At 37.7% G+C, this 19,345-nt stretch overlaps 1 long non-coding RNA gene across 1 annotated transcript in view; it reads left to right on the plus strand.

The window, feature by feature from the left end:
* The window catches only part of LOC105513701, a 121,582-nt gene extending 105,082 nt beyond the window's left edge, over positions 1 to 16,500 (plus strand). Inside the window, exon 3 of the long non-coding RNA XR_001002075.1 lies at positions 16,209 to 16,500. This is a non-coding gene — a long non-coding RNA (uncharacterized LOC105513701). The remainder of the gene's footprint in view (positions 1 to 16,208) is intronic.
* The last annotated feature ends 2,845 nt before the right edge of the window (positions 16,501 to 19,345 follow it).

Here is a 19,345-nt window from a genome sequence, read left to right on the forward strand (position 1 = left end):
ATTTTTAAATAATAGCTCAGCATTTAACAGAAAATTTTCTCTGTATTTTTGCCATCACTTAAAGACAGAACTTATGACACCACAAATGACCCAGAGAAAAGGTAACTCTAAATCAATGCAAAATAACAAAAGGATAAAAAGCATATCCCCAGAGACACACCAGGAGATACACGCTGAGTTGCATTTATTAAAATGCAGGTATAAGCATAAGGCATAAAATGACAATATTAAACCAAGAATTTAAATTATGTAGAATATTTTATAAGATTATAACTTTAATTTCCTTTGGGGAAACTAAGGTGGAAAATTGTAGTTTCATGAGACTGTTCACTGTTGATTTGAAAGCCATCTGGCTAATCCTTAGCATTTATTTTTTAATGAATAAATGAAAATCAAAAGAAGGATGCAATATTATTCAAGAAAAAAATTTGTGCTCTGAAAGTTTTAAAATAATATTGCAACTCCAAAATTATATGTAAATTCCTCAGAATAGACCAAGTAGGCATATTCTCCCAATCTAATGTCTGTTTAACTCCACTGAAACAGGTTATCTATTTTTTAATATTGCCTATGTATGGGCAAGAAATGTGGGTATTTGCTCTGTTTTGTTTTAAATAGAAACTTCTAATTGCATATTCTTTCTCTGGGAATCACATCTCCAAGGTGGTACACTGTAGGAAATAGAACAATCCTAGAGGCCATGGGCCTTCGTGAGAGGTGTAAGTCTTGTTCCATCCCATTTCAGATGTACAAGATGTTTACTCTGACACAGCCTATGTATCTTTAGGAAGCTCAAATAATACTAATTCAATACCATTCCTAAATTATCAAGAGGATCCAACAAGACAGTGAGCATAAAATTATAAAGACAAGTAATCTAAAATAGTGATTATTTTATTCTTTTTGTTACAGTGTTTCAATGAGGAATTATATTTCGGTAAAGAACAAGGAAAGTCATAGAAAAAAGAATGTATAATGCTATAAATAAGGACCATATATTTCTCCATGCCCTGTTTACCCTAATATGTAATACAGAGGGCTACAAAGAACAAATAACAATTCAAAGAAATAAAGTGGCCATTTAATATTGAATCACAAAGACCTCTGATGAACCCTAAATCCACTCTCCTGAAGCAAATCACCACTTTTCAAGCCATGGGATAACCTATTGAGTTTCTCTAGCTCTTCAAAGTTCTTTCTTCTTTTGCCTTGCTGTGTCCACTTCTCCAAAAGAGGGACTGAAAGCTTCCTATGAAGTAACTTTGAATGTCCACATTTTATTCTCCCTCTTCCTTATGACTTGCTCCACTAAAGGGAGATTTTGTTTCCTCCATTCCGATTCTACATCAAAATAAAACTACTGTGTTTCATTACTTCCATGTTTGAAGCACTTGCCTTGATCATTTGGGTAAGCGTAAATTTTTCACCTGCAATTTGATCATTCTTATTTCCTTAGCAGTAATTTACAGTTTTGGAAGTCCTATCAGAAAACCAAAATTGTTCTGAAAAAAATTGTCTTAACTTTATCTTCCAAATTTTAAAAACAATAGGGGCACATCGTGGAATAAGTTTAAAAGTGTAATTTTTAAAAAGCAGAAAAATAATTTTGGGGTTTTTGTTGCTGGTTTATTCTTGTTCTTTAGTACAGTCAAATTCTTATTGCATATATATTTGCTATCCTACTTTTTACTTACTATCATATCATTCACACTTTTCATGTCAAAAATTATTTGTAACATAAAGTTTAATGCTAGTTACAGTTGATTATTTGGATATAATGCCTAATTTTACAATAGTGAAATCTCAATTGCTTTGTATTGGTTTATAATAAATACAAGCTAGTTTGCTATGGAAGCTTGGATCTACTCATAGTTTGTTTTTTAAATATTGGAAATAGTTTTGAATTCAAGCAAATGTCTTTCTAGCACTAATTGAGATATTCATCAATTTTTCTCTGTTACCTGTTAAAACACGAGCTGTTACTTTGTTTTCCTCCTTTTCTTTTTTGTTTTAAAGTGTTGCAGTTGGGAAATGTGGTCAGAAACATGTCTTACTTTTTAGAATGATCTGAGGTTGTCTTTGGGAGTATCTTGTTTATAAATACACACGTTCAGTGGTATTTTGAGCTTTGGCAATGGAGAACGAAGCTTAAGGTTATTTTTCTTAAACTTATAAAGTCACTTGCAAGTTTCTCTGTTTTCACTTTCATTGTTTATCTACGAATAAAAGGTATAACTATGACCAAGAAGTGAATCGGTTCAATGCAGAAGGCCAGATGGCATGCCACTGTTTTCTCCCTCGTTTCCTAAGGAACACTTTTAAGAAACTGTGGACAGTGACTAACCATCCCAGTTTGTACCAGACTGAAGAGTTTCCTAGGATATAGGACTTTAGGTGCTAATACTAGGACAGTTCCAGGCAAACTAGGATGTTTGGTCACCCCTGAACAATTTTCCAGAGTTAAGATTATTCAACATCAGACTCTCAGAACTGAAATCCAACTAAGGGAACCAGTTCCCGCTGGAGAGATTCACGTTTATAATCCCCTTGCTGTGACAGGGAGTCTTCACAACTGAATCAACTGAATCATCACAATAATCTTGAATGATGGACATTGAGCTTATCATCTTAGTGATGATGTTCTAAAAACATTTGTGAAGGGTGCATGTACCAACTATAATATGCCATAACCAGGTGACCTGGCCACCAGTCCCTCTCATTCTCTGTCCCCTCCACTGCCCCTGGCTTCTTGCCCACTCTGCTCCAGCCACTCTGGCTTCCTGCAGCTCAAGTGTTGCTGCTTGCAGTTCCCCCTGCCTCTGTCCTTGCTCTTCCGCCAAATATCACGTAGTTTGCTCCCTCATTCAAGTCTTGGCACAAATCTCACCTTATCAGGGAGGACCTCCCTGACAACCCATTATAAAATAACTCCTTTACTCGCTATCCCTTTACCTTTTATTTATTCATTTTGAGACGGAGTATTGCTGTGTCACCCAGGCTGGAGTGCAGTGGCACGATCTCGGCTCACAGCAACCTCTGCCTCCTGGGTTCGAGCGATTCTCCTGCCTCAGCCTCTCGAGTAGCTGGGATTACAGGCGCCCACAACCACGTCTGGCTAATTTTCTGTATTTTAATAGAGATGGGGTTTCACCATGTTGTCCAGGCCAGTCTCAAACTCCTGAGCTCAGGCAATCCACCCGCCTCAGCCTCCCAAACTGCTGGGATTACAGGCGTGAGCCCCCGCACCCGGCCCTACCATTTTTTTTTAATCACAGTTACAAACCCCTGACATATATTTATGTATTTGTTTAGTGTTTGTTTTCACCCCCACTAGACTGTGAGCTCAGAGCATAAGGTAGTCACTTAACGAATGAAGGGATATGGTAAACACCACCGATGCTGGAGTTGGAGTGGCTAGATTGAGAACTCAGCTCTGCCTGGAATAATTATGTGACCCTTAGCAGATTACCTCACTGAAATTCTCTATGCCCCAGGTTCCACAAGGATAAAATGAGGGTAACAATAACCCCTATCTCTAAAGATTGTTTTGAAGAGGAAACAAAGTAATACACGGGAACCAGTTAGGGCCCTGTCAGATGTGTGGTAAGTGCTCAGTAGGTGTTGTCCTGTATTGCTACTATTTCCCTCATTAATGAATATGTTTCCACATATTGAATTAAACAGAAGCATCAAGCCTGGGGTTATCTGAATATGAATATGTAAACTATCAAGATCACAAAATGGCAGATGTTGTATATTGCTATTTAACATTTGCTATAAATATACGTGTGTGTGTGTATATATATATATATGTGTGTGTATATATATATATATATGTGTATATATATATATATATATATATATAAAGACGGAGTCTTGTGTTGTCGCCCAGGCTGGAGTACAGTGGCGCTATCTTGGCTCACTGCAACCTCCACCTCCCGGGTTCAAGCAATTCTCCTGCCTCAGCCTTCCGAGTAGCAGGGACTGCAGGCAAATGCCACCACACCCGGCTAATTTTTGTATTTTAGTACAGACGAGGTTTCACCGTGTTGCCCAGGCTGGTCTCAAACTCCTGAGCTCAGGCAATCTGTTTGCCTTGGCCTCCCAAAGTGCTGGGATTACCGGCGTGAGCCACTGCACCAGGCCAACAATATTATAAAATGTTTTGAATGCCAGATTATTTCAAAGTACTTTTCGTTTTTGCAAAATTGTTTACTTTGTAATCATTACTCTGGTTTCAAGCAGACTTGCTAATCCAACACTTTCGAACTGGGTAGTAAGTGACTATTTAAGCACATCTTACAGGTTTCCCAAGATGGGCTGGTGTTGGGTTTTACTGAGCACATTTGCATTGTGAGCAACATTTGTATTGGGAATTGTTCCTTTAATTTCTAAGGCATTTACACAACCAGTTTCCCTGACCAGAATCATTTTCTGGGCCATAAAACACACTAAATTTGGTTTAGTAGGAGGCATCAGTGGAAGCCTTTGTCATGAACTCCACCAGCAGGGTATTCCTACAACACGTTACCTAAATGTTTCTGAAATTTTAGAGTTGAGCAGATGGTTGAGCTCTCTGATACTGTCTATAATGGTCCCACAAAGCTTTGATGTCATTTGTAAAATTTTAATCTTTAAATAATAAATCATGGACGGGGGATTAAGAAGTACTTTTTAAAATTATTCAAGGGTATCATCCTATGTGCCTATAAGGAGTTAGATACAGGTTCCTGTTTACAATCTTAAAATCTATTGGCTTGAAGATGTTTTGGAAGAAAGAAGGGAAGCATGCAGATTTATAATTTTGGAATTTTGAGTTTTGTCACTGTATTAGTTCATTCTTGCATCGCTATAAAGAAATACCTGAGACTGGGTAATTTATAAAGAAAAGAGGTTTAATTGGCTCATAGTCCTGCAGGCTTTACAGGAAGCATGGCCATGGCATTTGCCTAGCTTCTGGGAAAACCTCAGGGAGTGTTCAATCATGGCGGAAAGTGAAGGTGGAACAGGCACATCACATGTCAAAAACAGGAGCAAGCTAGAGAGAGTGGTGGCAAGGTGCTACACACTTTTAAACAACCAGATCTCACATGAACTCAGAGCAAGAGCTAGCTTGTCACCAAGGGGATGGCCCAAGCCATTCATGAGGAATTCACCCCCATGATCCAAACACCTCCCACCAGGTTCCACCTCCAACATTGGAGATTACAATTTAACATGAGATTTAATGGGGACATGTATTCAAACTGTATCAGTTACTCACTGAAGGAAGAAATAATAAGAACGAGCCCACCAACCAAAAGCTAGGCAACTACCATACCTCAGGGCTCCCACATCAATTGCATGGCTCGCTTTGATATGAGGGCAAATCATAACCGCTCCCTCTCTAAGAGCTACTTTGTGGTCCACAGGAGAGTAACGGCCTCGTGACACTCAAATGGCCCTGGTACTCACAAGTTAACAAACTTCAAAATGCTATTTGAAAGGGAAACTAATAACATTAAAAAGAGGTCACAGTACTGTTTGAAAATCTACAAAGGAGTCATGATCTTTGTTCAAGGAAGTAAAATATTAAGGAAATTTGTGTTAGTTGAGTTCTTGACTGAATATGTGCTATGAAGTTCTGATTGTAGAAGCTGCTTCGTATTTGAAAATAAAATAAAACTCTCTTGATATGCAAATGATAAGAATATGCTTTGGTATCAAACAATATCTAAAAGCAAACTCTCTGCAAAGTATTCCAGAATGGTTTACTTAAGAACATCCTGGCTGAACTTCAAAGTAGAGCCTACTGGAAAATATTTACCCAGACTATTTGAAAAGAGATTTGAAAAGAGAGTTTCATTGATTTCCATTGTCCAGCTTTATTTCATGGATTTCTATCATTCGACTTTATTTTTTATTATCAGATCATTACCACAAGAAAGTATTACAGTCAAGAGATGACAAATAATAATGATGATAGTAATTGTAAATCCAAAAACTTTTACCTGTTAATAACTCTATAACTAACTACAATAAACTACCTTTAGTATACAAATAGGCCTGGTGTGATGGATCATGCCTGTAATCCCAGCACTTTGGAAGGCTGAGGCAGGCGGATAACTTGAGGCCAGGAGTTTGAGACCAGCCTGACCAACATGGCAAAATCCCATGTCTACTACAAACATAAACATTAGTCAGGTGTGGTGGTGCATGCCTGTAATCCCAGCTACTCAGGAGACTGAGGCATGAGAATCATTTGAACCTAGGAGGCAGAGGTTGCAGTGAGCTGAGATCATGCCACTGCACTCCAGCCTGGATGACAGGGTGAGACTCTGTCTCAAAGAAATGAAAAATAAAAACAAATAAACCTGTAACTTGTATTTACCAATGCCACATCAAGCAGGACAGCATAACTGACCCAGTAAAAATTACTCCCTGGCTCAGCACAGTGTGAAAGTAGCTGGAAATTCATAATAAAGCCTTCTGCAACTAGATCAAGGGGCTTTCCAGGTTCTTTTGCTTGATTTTACCACATGATTGTGGCCACCATCTTCCCTGATTTGTATCCTCGATTTCCTCTGTTGTTCCCTCAAGTAGCTCTCTGCACATGTGATTATATTCCCGTGACAGCTGTTGCTTCTCTTGGTGGGCCTGTTAGTCTGACTGAAACCAGGAACTCTGGCCTGCAGAGATATGTTCTGTGTTGAGGACATAGTGGTTCTGTAATTCATCTGAGTTACCGTAGTTGAGCTCAGTTACTAGGCAACACCACCACGAGACCATGGATCCTGGTTGCACATGTACATGCCTTCTCTGGCTCACCTTCTTCATTAGCCTCCTTTCCCTGGGATTCAGAGAAAAGTCTTTGGCGACTGGGCCAGAAGACAAATAGAGTGATTAACAAAGCTTATCTAAAATTACTAATGATCTTTCATAGCCATGCTGCCATCCTACATCCCAATCTCTGTCAGAGGAAAACCCTAATTCCAAATAATTTATTTAAAGTTGGCACAGTTCTGTCACGGCAAAAAAAAATACACAGGAGATGGCAACCTTAAAGCCTGGTGTACCTAGCTCTTTTGTCAAGATGCGAGCCTGAGGCAGAGCCTGAAAGTCCACTGTCAGCTCTTCTGTACCTGAGGCTCTGAGAGGAGTATGAAACTCACTCTACTGAAGCCTGTAGTGCTTATGGTGCCAATCTCTGAAAATAAAAGAATTGGAACCATGTTAGAAAATAAAAATGGATTACCTTTGATGGCTCAAATGATAAACGTCATTTGGAATAGACTTTGTATTTCACTTAGCCTCACCTTTTACCCATTGCATTAATTTTCCCTAGATATCTGTGAATCAAGGCACTACAAGTTCACTACTTGCTGATAAGATGTGTCCAATTTCTTAAAGAATAACAATGTATCTTCAAATACTCAGATTTAAAATACTGTAGTCCTAGTTTTTTCATACTTTTCACATTTCTCTTGCCACATTTTGGGTGACATAAAATGTCCCATGTAGCCACTAGTAATTATAAAACAGGTACACACAGAATTGGAAAGCACATATTTCATGCTTGATTATTAACTTTCTATCTTTGTCCACCAGCGTAATCTATTCTCTCAATTTAGTAAATTGGGCATCATAATAGCTACGGCAGGGCTAGTGCCATGCAGCCTCCTTTGGGAGTAGGGAATTTGGGAAGCCAAATAGAGGTGAAATATGAACCAACAGGGTAATACATCTGAAAGTATAAAGATAGTGACATAACTTTTATTCTGGTTGACATTGGTATTACAATTATCAGATCATCAGTGATATCAAATGTGCAGTGAGTCAAATTTGATATGAACAACCTTTCTAATGACATGACGCTTCAAACTTTCATTTGCACTGTCATTCACCATAACCTTTACTGGCTTCAGGCTGATTAGGTTATTGATAGCTAAAGTCATTTCTTCAGAGAATGCTGCTGGAATCTTAAACACACCCCAATATTTAAAGTATAAATTGTATAGATACTTTAAGACTACTCAAAAGACCCCAAATAATAGCCAAGTAAATTTCAACTCATCAGCTGCCATAAGTATAGACGCATCAGGATTCTCCTAGGATTCTGGTACATTTATGAGATTAAAACCAGCCATACATTGCCAAGTGCAACATCCATCCCAGATGATATCCAATCAATATTTATCAAGCTTCTCTAGAATGAGACAGACAAGGCTGAGAGCTAAGAGATCTGTCCAACTTCTGCCACTAATGAGCTGTGTGGCTTTGGGAATGTCACTTAGTGTTTCCTGGCCTTGGTTTCTTCTGCTGCAAACTGGGCAAGATAATCTGTGGTCCCATCCAAAGAATTTCCCTGCTTAGTTAACAAGGTCACGGTCATTTACAGAGAAGTTTCATTTTGGAGTCCATGGGAGGCCAGAACATAAAATTTCATAATTTCCAGCACTTTTCTATTTTAAGCATCATTATGTTTGAGGGAAAATAGTCCCAAATGTGTTAAACTAATTCTTCTTAGCAACTTTCTAACAGTCCCCAAATTTATTCAAATTAAGTAGCAAATTGAGACATCCTGGAGTAGATATACATTTAGTTTTAAATTGCTGCCTTTATATTTTACATATCATTGAATTTTCAAATAATACAATTAGCAAAAGTGCAAAAATATAAGTGAATGGAATTTAAACTGTGAAGCTAGAGGGGTAGAGGTTTTTAATCACTAGATGTTCCATAGCATAACTGAATCCAGTTGTTTACGATAATTGTATTCCCTCAAAGCTCGCTTTAACAGAGTTGTTGCATTTTCCCATGATGTAGGATATCACACTTTCGAAGCCCTTTCAGTAATTGGAGCTCCATGAAACTGGCTTCTAAGGCTCATTAATGTGAAAAATTATCTTAACAGTTAGGTAAATGTGGTTTTACTTTGTCTTAGAACTACCAACTATGAAAGATATTTTCTATATCTGTGACAGTATTTCTGATTAAAGTATCTCTTTTGTCAACATTGTATCTTCACGAAGTTCATTTACATTAAACCTATTTGTAACAGGATAGATTTAATTTTTCAAACTCAAAATGTGAAAATGTTCATTCTATCCAAATTGTAAAATTTGTTTCAGAAACCTGACAGCTGGGATATTATCCTTGACTGCTGTTTAGAATCACCTAGGGAATTTGGAGAGAAAATAATTTGTATATGGCTGGGCCTGCCCCAGAATATTTAAATTACAAACCCTAGACGTGGGAGCAGGTATTCGTATATTTTAAATGCTCCCCCAGGTATGTGCAGTCAAGACTAAGCAGTTGGCCTAGAGTAACTTCTTATCTCATTGGCGCGACAGTCTCTGTTGCATTTTACCATTGGCATTCCCCTCCCGATGCCTGCTCCACCACAATGCCCTCTATTTCTTCTGTTTCTAACAGTTTTTCAAAGTGCTTCTGAAATAGCAGTTTACTTTACTTTCTCTTCCTTTATGACCATTCTGTAGAGTTGGCAGCACATGTATTATCCCATTTGAAAGCCTTGATTTGCCCAAGGGAGCACAAATAATAAGTGATACGGCAAGAATAAGGATTCAGGCATTCTTATATCAAGTCTAGTGCACTTCCTGCTGTACCACACCGCCTTTCATGCTTGGAACCCAATGTCTGACTTTAATCACTCCTTGTCTGCACACAAAACTGTAGTTTGATATTATCCAAAGAAAATGCAAAGAGGGGCCAGACACGGTGGCTCATGCCTGTAATCCCAGCACTTTGGGAGGCTGAAGTGGGCAGATCACCTGAGGTCGGGAGTTCGAGACCAGTCTGACCAACATGGTGAAACCCCGTCTCTACGAAAAATACAAAATTAGCCGGGCATGGTGGCGTATGCCTGTAATCCTAACTACTCGGGGAGCTGAGGCAGGGGAATTGCTTGAACCCAGGAGGCAGAGGTTGTGGTGAGCCGAGATCGTGCCACTGCACTCCAGCCTGGGCAACAAGAGCAAAACTCCATCTAAAATAAAAAGCAAAAAAACAAAAAACAAAAAACAAAAAAACACACACACAAAGAGGAAAGAAAGGCAACTCATGTTGTGTGTAGTTGAGGCCCACTGACTACCTGTATTCAGCCCATGATAATTCCTTCAAGGGCTTTGGCAAGGGCTTTGGCAAGACCTTCAATGTTTAATTATAGACATTTTATCTTACTAAAGATGAGTCATTTTAATAAACAATTAATTCACTAGCTTTTAGTCAATTATCAGTTAGTTGAAGAGTAGCAGCTAAAATTATGCTCTAGTCTGTTTTTCTCTGTTACTTTGCCCCCTTGTTTCCCAACTCCTCTTCCCTAATTAAAAAAATTCCCTACTCTAACAGCTCTGGCCCCCACAGCTAGAAAGAAAAACAAGAACCTTTACATTCCTGGCAACACATTTTAAATGTATATAATTAAAGCATTAAAATTAAAGAAAAAAACATATAAGAAATGCTTTCAGAGCAAAGTACCTTGACTTCAAGATCTGCTAACATAGAATTACATTAATTGTTCAGCAATTTTGATTTTCATAAATCAATCCAAAATCTCAACACATTTTCCTCAACAACAGATTATATTATTTTGCTTTAATAATCCAAATAATTGTTTAAACTGCATATTTCTCTTTATTTCTGTATAAAAGCCATCCATAATAATATCTCAATAATGTAATTAACTCAAGAGATTTCTAGGTAATAAAATACAAATCATATTTTAATTCTAAAAAAATTATATGTAATGAAGAAGACTTACAGATTAATTCTCATTTATTGGCTAGTGGTAAGCTAAAAAATCAACATCCCTGGCCATCCAAACATAGCAGAAAGGAGGCAAAAAATTTCCCACAAGCACTACATACATTAGTGTGGAATATCAATGAAGAGTAGAAATCATGTACCTAGTTCCAATGCTTCTCTATGTTGCCTTAGTTTCCTCATCTATGATATAGAGATAATAAAAGTTTTTGCCACACAAAGTTGTTGTGAAGATTAAATGAAGTCATGTATATAAAAGTCTTGTAACTGCCTGGCACACTGAACAAGGGCTACCTCCCTAAGTGTAGGTAGGACTCGTATTATCAGATTGTTGGCATTTGGCATTTTTAATTCTTCTTTCCTAATTCTTGCTCTCTTCAAGGTTGCTTCACAGCCAGAACTTTTGTTTTCAAACTCTGAATTTATCACAGGTACATGAACTTACATTGAAGAGTGACTGTACTGGGTTCATATAGCCAATATGTAATAGTCCCAAAATTGGATGATGATTTAAATGAAAGAAACCTCATTTATGGGAATGACTGGATTCATTGGACACGTGTGCAGAGCATTGCTCCATTGAAGATAAGGTGATTCCTAAGATGTCCCCAATGATTTCAGAACTCCTTACCCTAAGCACACAGTCATACATTCATACTGTACCCCATACCACACAACACACACCAGAAAACACACATGCACACATACATACACATGTCATACACCAGGCAACACACACACACATACACACAACACCACTGCCACATACACACACTGCCAAAAGTTTTTGTAGCAATAAGAAGGGAAAAGGCTGAAACTGGAACACAAACCTTGCGGCAAAATTTTAAGAATATCTCTACGATTTAGATCTATATTACTTCAGCCAGTATTGAACACTCTTCAAGATACATTCTTTCATTTGATACTGACTTCAATCTGTGTTTTCCCTCTTTAGAATTCCAGAACTCTCTGACGCTATAATAAGGCCTGCTGACCTCCAGCCTCCTGGACAGAGTCTTTTGACCATCCGTAAAAAACTTGTGAAAGGCTTACTGGTAATGAATGCTATCTTAAATGCTTTACAAACATTATTGAATTTAATCTTCACAATTAACCTTTTGAGGACTATTTAGTGAATGAAGTGAGTTTTGAACTCAGGCTGACTTAGATTGTACAAGCCCACATTTCTACTCCTGCCTCAACCTCAACCTCCCAAGTAGCTTTGACTACAGGTGTGCGTGTCACCATGGCCCAGCTAATTTTTGTATTGCCCAGGATGGTCTTGAACTCCTGGGCTCAAGCATCCTCCCGCCTCAGCCTCCCAAAGTGCTGGAATTATAGGCATGAACCATCATCCCTGGCTTAAAACAACAAATCTCTTAAACTTGACTTGAGTTATTCAAAATTAACCCACTAAATAGTGGGAATAGAATTTCCTGCTTTGGGACAGAAAACAACTTAATACTTTGTACCCAAATACATAACTCATTCAAATCCTATAATATCCATTTCTTCCAAGCAGAATGAAATTCTATCAGTTGTAGCTCATACCTTCTTTTATTACATGAGATGAATAAAACAGATTTGTACATTTTTAGGGATTTAAAACCTAGCAACAGAATTACAGTCTTTACACCTTTTGACAATGACCCTGATACTGCAAAAATGTCACCAGTGAATGAAAACTAATTACAGTTCTTCCAGGCTAAAAAGCAGCAGCTGAATACCACTAATTATGCAATGAAGCTAACAATACAACTAAAAACACTGGCAATAAATATATTCACAGGGAAGACAAATAAAGAATAAATGCAGCAAATCAACCATTGTAGAAAAAAATGGCAAATGTTGAAATCTTTCCACATTACACAAAAATTTTAAATAAGCATTTAAGTATTCATTTTGTTATTGTACAATGATTACTTCTATCTCAGCACAAAAGTAATTTTCATAGCTGACACATACCCCCAAATGCCTCTTTAACACATATTGATAATTGTGAGTTTAGAATTAATGGAGATATGCCTAGGCTCAGATGGCAAACAGCTAGAGTTGACATTCAGGTATGCCAATAATCATAGACCAGTTTCTAAGCACAGTTATCCAAATGATTGAGAAGAAAAAAAAGTGAGATTTTGTTTGGATTTGGGAGAAATAATTGCAATTCAACTTTGTTAACCTGGCCAAGTTATTCTTCCACACAGACTTCTATTCTAGTCAAATTAGATGCTACATAAAATCCTAAGGATTCAATTGGGACCATATGCCAATTTTATCCTTAATATGGTCTGATTCAGGAGAGACTAAGTGGAGAAAAAGAAGTATTGTTAATTTGAATATAAACCTATCATAGCTGGGTATCTATTTGAAGAGTGCCATAGGCGTCCTTCCCGTTGTCAGGGAGCATTTGCCCCAGAGTGAGAGTGGGATGAGAAATGCGAATCTGCTCTCACCCCCACCTTGGCTCAGTTTTCCTCTGTGCCTTGAGCATCTCACTTGTTATGGACTATTTAAGGGACTTTCAAGAGTAATTTGGTAAATTTAACTTCATGTGATTTTTGCCTTACATGCCCTTTTTAGAATCTAATTGTAAGGAGATTATTAAAACTGAAAGTGAGTTTCTCTATAATAATGTATACTTTATGTAAAGAGGCTGAGGATTTTAATATAGTCTTAATAGTGAGCTTGGGGTAAGTACTAAGCTCTATAGAAAGAAACTTGCGTATGTTTGTAATATTTTAGTGAAGGAATAGATAGAAATGCTGAAACTAATATTAGCATAAGAGGCAGCAAACTAAGTGCTACGCCTAACTCTGAAATTAATTATGTGACCTTGAAAAGTCACTTATAGTTTATTTACCTGACAAAATAAGGAAGTGGGAAAGAAAGAGACAAAAGAAAAAGTGAGGATGGAAGAACCCAACACCTTTTTTATGTCACTAGGAGTAAATAGTTCCTTCTTATACCAAAACCTGAAAATAAAGAGCTACCTCCAAACACAGTGCAGGGTCATGGCAGACCCTTAATGAACAAGCATAAAACAGTCATGACTCCAAAGACTGGGAAGATCAAAATCTCCTGGACTTCATGCAGAGGGAAATGGGGCTTAGAAAGAGCACAAAATTATGAAAACAATTAGCTACAAAAATGAGTATGTATTTTGAATGAGTAAAGCTATTAAAATAAGTTACAGATTTTAAAAGCTCTTGAAGGACAAACTAAAGATCAACTTTGAAAATAAAATGAGACCTTTATTTTGCTTGCAAGTCAAAGGAGAGCCTAACAAATCAAGAAACAAATGCCGAGGGACTCTCAGAGCTAAACAGCAAAAGAAGCATCTTCTATATTGGCGGGATTCCTAGACAAGAAGTTCTGATGGTTTAAGGACAACATGGCGAAGTCCTTAGAACCGATCATTGTACCCTCCGTTACAAGAGACCCAGTACAGTTTCAAAGAGCTCAGGCATCTGTGTTAGGCACAGGGTCACATGGGAGGAACTACCGCATATTTACACTTAAGAGTTGTTAAGATTTTCCTATAACAATACAAATAGCCTTAGTTGTCTTTCATATAACAATTATTTTGTAACATAAATTCTAAAATCAATATTTTCTCACTTTTATTTTATAATTAAAATCAATGATATGGATCAGTTGCACAATAATATGAACAGACTTAACACTACTGGATTGTACACTTAAAAATAGTCAAGATCTTCAATTTTATGTTACGTATTTTTAGCACAATTAAAAAAATTTAATAAGCAACAATCGTTTAGAAAAGTTTCTTTCAGCTTCACTATTCATTATTGGTAATGTACGTTTTTAGGATGTTGTAAAATTGGGCCAAGCTGCTGTATAAGTGAAACTGTTTTGAGTTTGGCTGTGCAATAAAATACATAATAATAATAACAATAATAATCTTAAATACTCCAGATTGTTGAGTCTTTTTAACTAGTTTGAAGTTGATGGTCTCACTGTAGCTGTGCATAGTTTTATTTTATTTCCACCTATGTCAGTATCTATGTCAAAATGCCAAGAAACCTAAATCTTTTTCCAATGTTTTCATATGCTTCATTCTTGTCCATTAATTGGATTATCAAAAATCTAAAACCCTATCTATTATCTCTACCCAAAATGTATCTCTTCCCATAAATCGATTACTGCTTTGGATGTGATTATTTAAATATAATAGTTCATTTTTATTTTCTTGTTGAGATGGAGTCTCACTCTGTAGCCCAAGCTGTAGTATAGTGGCACGATCTTGGCTCACTGCAACCTCCGCCTCCCAGGCTCAGTGATTTTCATGCCTCAGCCTCCCCAGTAGCTGAGACTACAGGCATGCACCACCATGCCCAGTTAATTTTTCGGTTTTGGGGGTTTTTTTTTGTATTTTAGTAGAGACAGGGTTTTACCATGTTGCCCAGAGTGGCCTCGAACTGCTGAGCTCAGGCAATCTGCCCACCTTGGCCTCCTAAAGTGCTGGGATTACAGACGTGAGCCACAGCACCTGTCTGGTTTTTTTTTTTTTTTTTGATATTCCATCTTTATCTGAATATCCTCTTAGCTCCCTAAGATTTAAATCTAAAGATGATAAAAGAAGTGTTTATTGAATCATTACAAAACATTTTTCCAAAATGCATTTCAAATGGAGTATTTGATCTTTATAAATTATTTTGAACAAATTTTTTTTAATCTACATAGTGTTTTGGTTTCTTTCAAGTGTCCTTATGTCATTAAAAACATGTTGCAAGGTGCAAACCACTTTAAAATTCAAATCATCCCATTACCCACAGCCTCCAAAGACAATCCATGTTTGCCCTATCCAAGCAAAGAAAGAGAAATGCAAAAAAGGACAAAACTGTCCAACAGGAACAGGGTCTTTCTCCCTGATCTTTACTGTAGATAGCACCCTGGGAAAATGACTTTCAGGCAGATATGGCCTTTCAAAGGGAGGTTCCTGAGAAAGGAAGAGACAATTAGCTATAGTTTTTTAGTAATAAAAGAATTCACCTTAAAAGCTCCCAGTTTCCTGACTTTTGAGGATAAGAGTCATCCTGGGATCAGAGCAGTTTCCAAGGCCTCACCAGACCCTTCTCAGCAGATTTCCTTGCTTGCTATAATTGAACCATTTACGAAAGTATCTACAAATCAGGTAACTATATCTTGCTAAACCCAAACAAATTGTATCCCAATTCAACTCCCCCTTAGCTGAATGCAAAAATGCCAGTAGCCATTTAAATACCACCCAAGAGAAAGAGAATTTTCAGAGGAGTCAGAATTAGATGTCAAAAGTTCTTAACCAAATGCAGGCTAATTGGCTTACTTTTGCAAAATAGTTTTAAATGTATGACTATATGAACCCATTCCTAGGGCCCCCTCTGGAGCCCTGAATGGGACCAAGACAAGTGAGTGACCCTGAAACTCAACCTTTGTATTCACAGTAGGACCTCCTGCTTCAAACTCCAAGCTTCTGGAGAACAGGAACTACATCTTTTCTATTTCACATACCCAACTCCTCACACAACGCATGATGCAAGTGGGAATCTACATAAAATATCCTATGGATAAATGGAGTAGCACTGATGCATATGAGACCCAGTGTTAACCAGAGGAGGCAATCAACTCCAAGATCAACTGCCAAGATGAAAACCAGGACCAAGGAAAGCTTCTGAGATAAAATGATTTTTAAGATTAATATAGTGGATATTTCCAATTTTTTATACCTTTCATCTGACCTCTCCTTCCTAAATTTGAGAGTTAGCCATCAGTTGAGTCTTGTGAGAGGTTGTACCCTGCCACTAATTACAGAAAGAAAAAAGGCCAGCTACCTGCTTTTTCTGACTCTAGGAGGTAAAGTTACAAGAACATGAACTAACCTTTGTCAATAAGATACAACCATCAGGGAATTGCATCTGGAGTTAATGATCGAATCCATTCTAGAAGTGGCAACAGCATCTAGTGTCCAATGGCAGAGGGCCAGCCATGGTGTGCTGTCTCGGAGGCATGATGTGGTGATGGTACCAGGGCCAGAATTTTTTCTCTAGAAGCATCTCTCAAGATGAATTGCTGTACAGAAACATATGTAGCCTTTCTTCATTTGTCTCCATGACTACATACTCAACTGTTTGTTCCTTGTCTCCTTTGAGGGCATACCAGCCTGTTGTTCTCCTGTCTCTCTGACCGTTTATCTGTCACTCTTGAAGGCACTTTCTGATCTCCCTGGTCTTTAACTGTTAGATCTTCAAAGTTCATCATCAGGCTCTCTTCTTTCTTCATGCTATAATCACCCACTGTCAATCTCTTCCATCCCTCTCTGCTTTAGTTCCAGCCATCATCACCTCTAGGCAAGACTACCCCAGTAATATCCTTCCTGTCACCCCACATTACCATCTTCTACCCAACCTCTAAAATCCAGTGGCTACATTGAAACCAGAATAACCTTGCCTAATGGCAATCAGATCAACCTCTGTGTAAACCCCTCATTGGATTCCCAGTGCCTTGGGATAAATACCAAAATTCTTACCACTTGTGATGGTTAATATTGAGTGTCAAGTTGATTGGATTGAAGGAGGCAAAGTATTGTTCCTGGTTGTGTCTGTGAGGATGTTGCCAAAGGAGATTAACATTTGAGTCAGTGGAAGACAAAGAGGCAGACCAACCCCTCAATCTGGATGGGCACCATCTAATCAGCCACCAGTGCAGCTAGGATAAAAGCAGGCAGATGAACGTGGAAGGACCATGACTGGCTGAGTCTTCCAGCCTTCATCTTTCTCTCATGCTGGATGCTTCCTGCCTTTGAACATCAGACTCCAAATTCTTCAGCTTTTGGACTCTTGAACCTACCACAGTGGTTTGCCAAGGGCTCTTGGACCTTCATCCACAGACTAAAGACTGCACTGTTGACTTCCCTACTTTTGAGGTTTGGGGCCTTGGACTGGCTTTCTTGCTTCTCAGCTTGCAGACGACCTATTGTGGGACTTCACCTTGTGATTGTGTGAATCAATAATAACTCCTTAGTAAACTCCCTTTCATACATACATCTATTCTATCACTCTGTATCTCTAGAGAACCCTGACTAATAGACCATGGTGTATAAAATTCTACATAGTCTTGCTTCTGCCTAATTCTCCAAACTCATAACATGATGTTTGTATTTGATGAACCAACCTAGCTCCTCTACCCCGACCCTCCTTTCATCCAACTATATATTTTCATAACTCAAATCTCAGTTCAAATATGACATACTTCAGGAAGTTAATATTGCCCAACTGTCCCACTCTCCGCATGCTCAAAACCTGGAAGCTGTCATTGACTCTTCATTTCCTTAGTTCTTTATTTCATCATCTGGTCTCATCCTTCCTTGACAATTTTCACCTGCATCTTCACTTCATATTCATACTGTCAACATGCTAGTACAAACATCGTGCTTTCAGAAATAAATTTTTATAATTGCTTTCTGCATGCTTGAGGCTCTCCATCTCACTGTGCATCCCACATACTGCTGCAAAATTTAGAATAGCTCCAAAAAATAAAGTAAAATATTCATAATATTATAAGCTTATAGTGATAAGTATAAGGGAACTTATCAGAGTTCTTGAGTATATTAAAAGTCAGCTTCTCAACATAATCATCTTAGTTCATCAGTCTGCAATCAATGCACCTAAATAACTTCACTGCCCAAATGTTTCTGATATAAATTACAACTTTTTCTAGAAAAGTGTAATTATTTTCTAATTAGCATAACCTGTGACTCTCATCTCTTCTCCTTTTTTCAAATTGCTCTCACTTTTTAGAATGTCCTCATCTTTTGACTGTAAAAATGCAATCCATCTACATGTGGAGCCTCACTCAGCCCGATTTGTTCATAACTTTCAAGCGAGAGAAAAATTGTAAATGAAAGTGATGCCAGTTCTTACTCTCTACCATCAAGGGACAGGATGGCAGAGGTAAGATCAAGAAATATTCAATGCATTCAAAAACATTATAAAATCTGCTCTGTTTCTACTACTTTTCATAATACTCTCTCCTTTACTCCCAATTTTTAACACAAAACATTTTCTAAATGTAGCCCATAACTCTCAACTAATCCCCCCATCCTCTCTATTTAAAATATGTCTGCCTTTCCCCTGATAGAGATACCTAGTAGGTTATTCTTTTTATTTTACGATTCTGTTTAACTGGATCAATATACTCTTTGTCTATACCTCCAACACACAAGCCATAAATAAATGCACAGCAGTCATCCTTAAGAATCAAGACTTCAGTAAGATCACAAGTTTCAGAGTTTTATCCTCAGCATCTCTGTCCTATTTAAATAATCTTGTATTTCCACAGTTATCGCTCTCTGGTTTAATTGATGCATCCATGAAACTTACTGTGATAGAACAAGATTTCTTCCATAGCTCAAATGGGACGAAAACAAATGCCTATTCTCATGCTATCTACAAGCAAAGATTCTAGCTTTTAAAGAAGTGCTCATGAGACCAGGGTGTGGTACAGGAAAGCATTTAATTTGCTGAGGGAATGAGGAGATGAACAATAAGGTAGTTATACCACTTACACAGTCTTTTTTCCCTCC

This window comes from Colobus angolensis, unplaced genomic scaffold (genome assembly GCF_000951035.1).
Source record: "Colobus angolensis palliatus isolate OR3802 unplaced genomic scaffold, Cang.pa_1.0 Scaffold235, whole genome shotgun sequence".
Taxonomy (NCBI): domain Eukaryota; kingdom Metazoa; phylum Chordata; class Mammalia; order Primates; family Cercopithecidae; genus Colobus; species Colobus angolensis.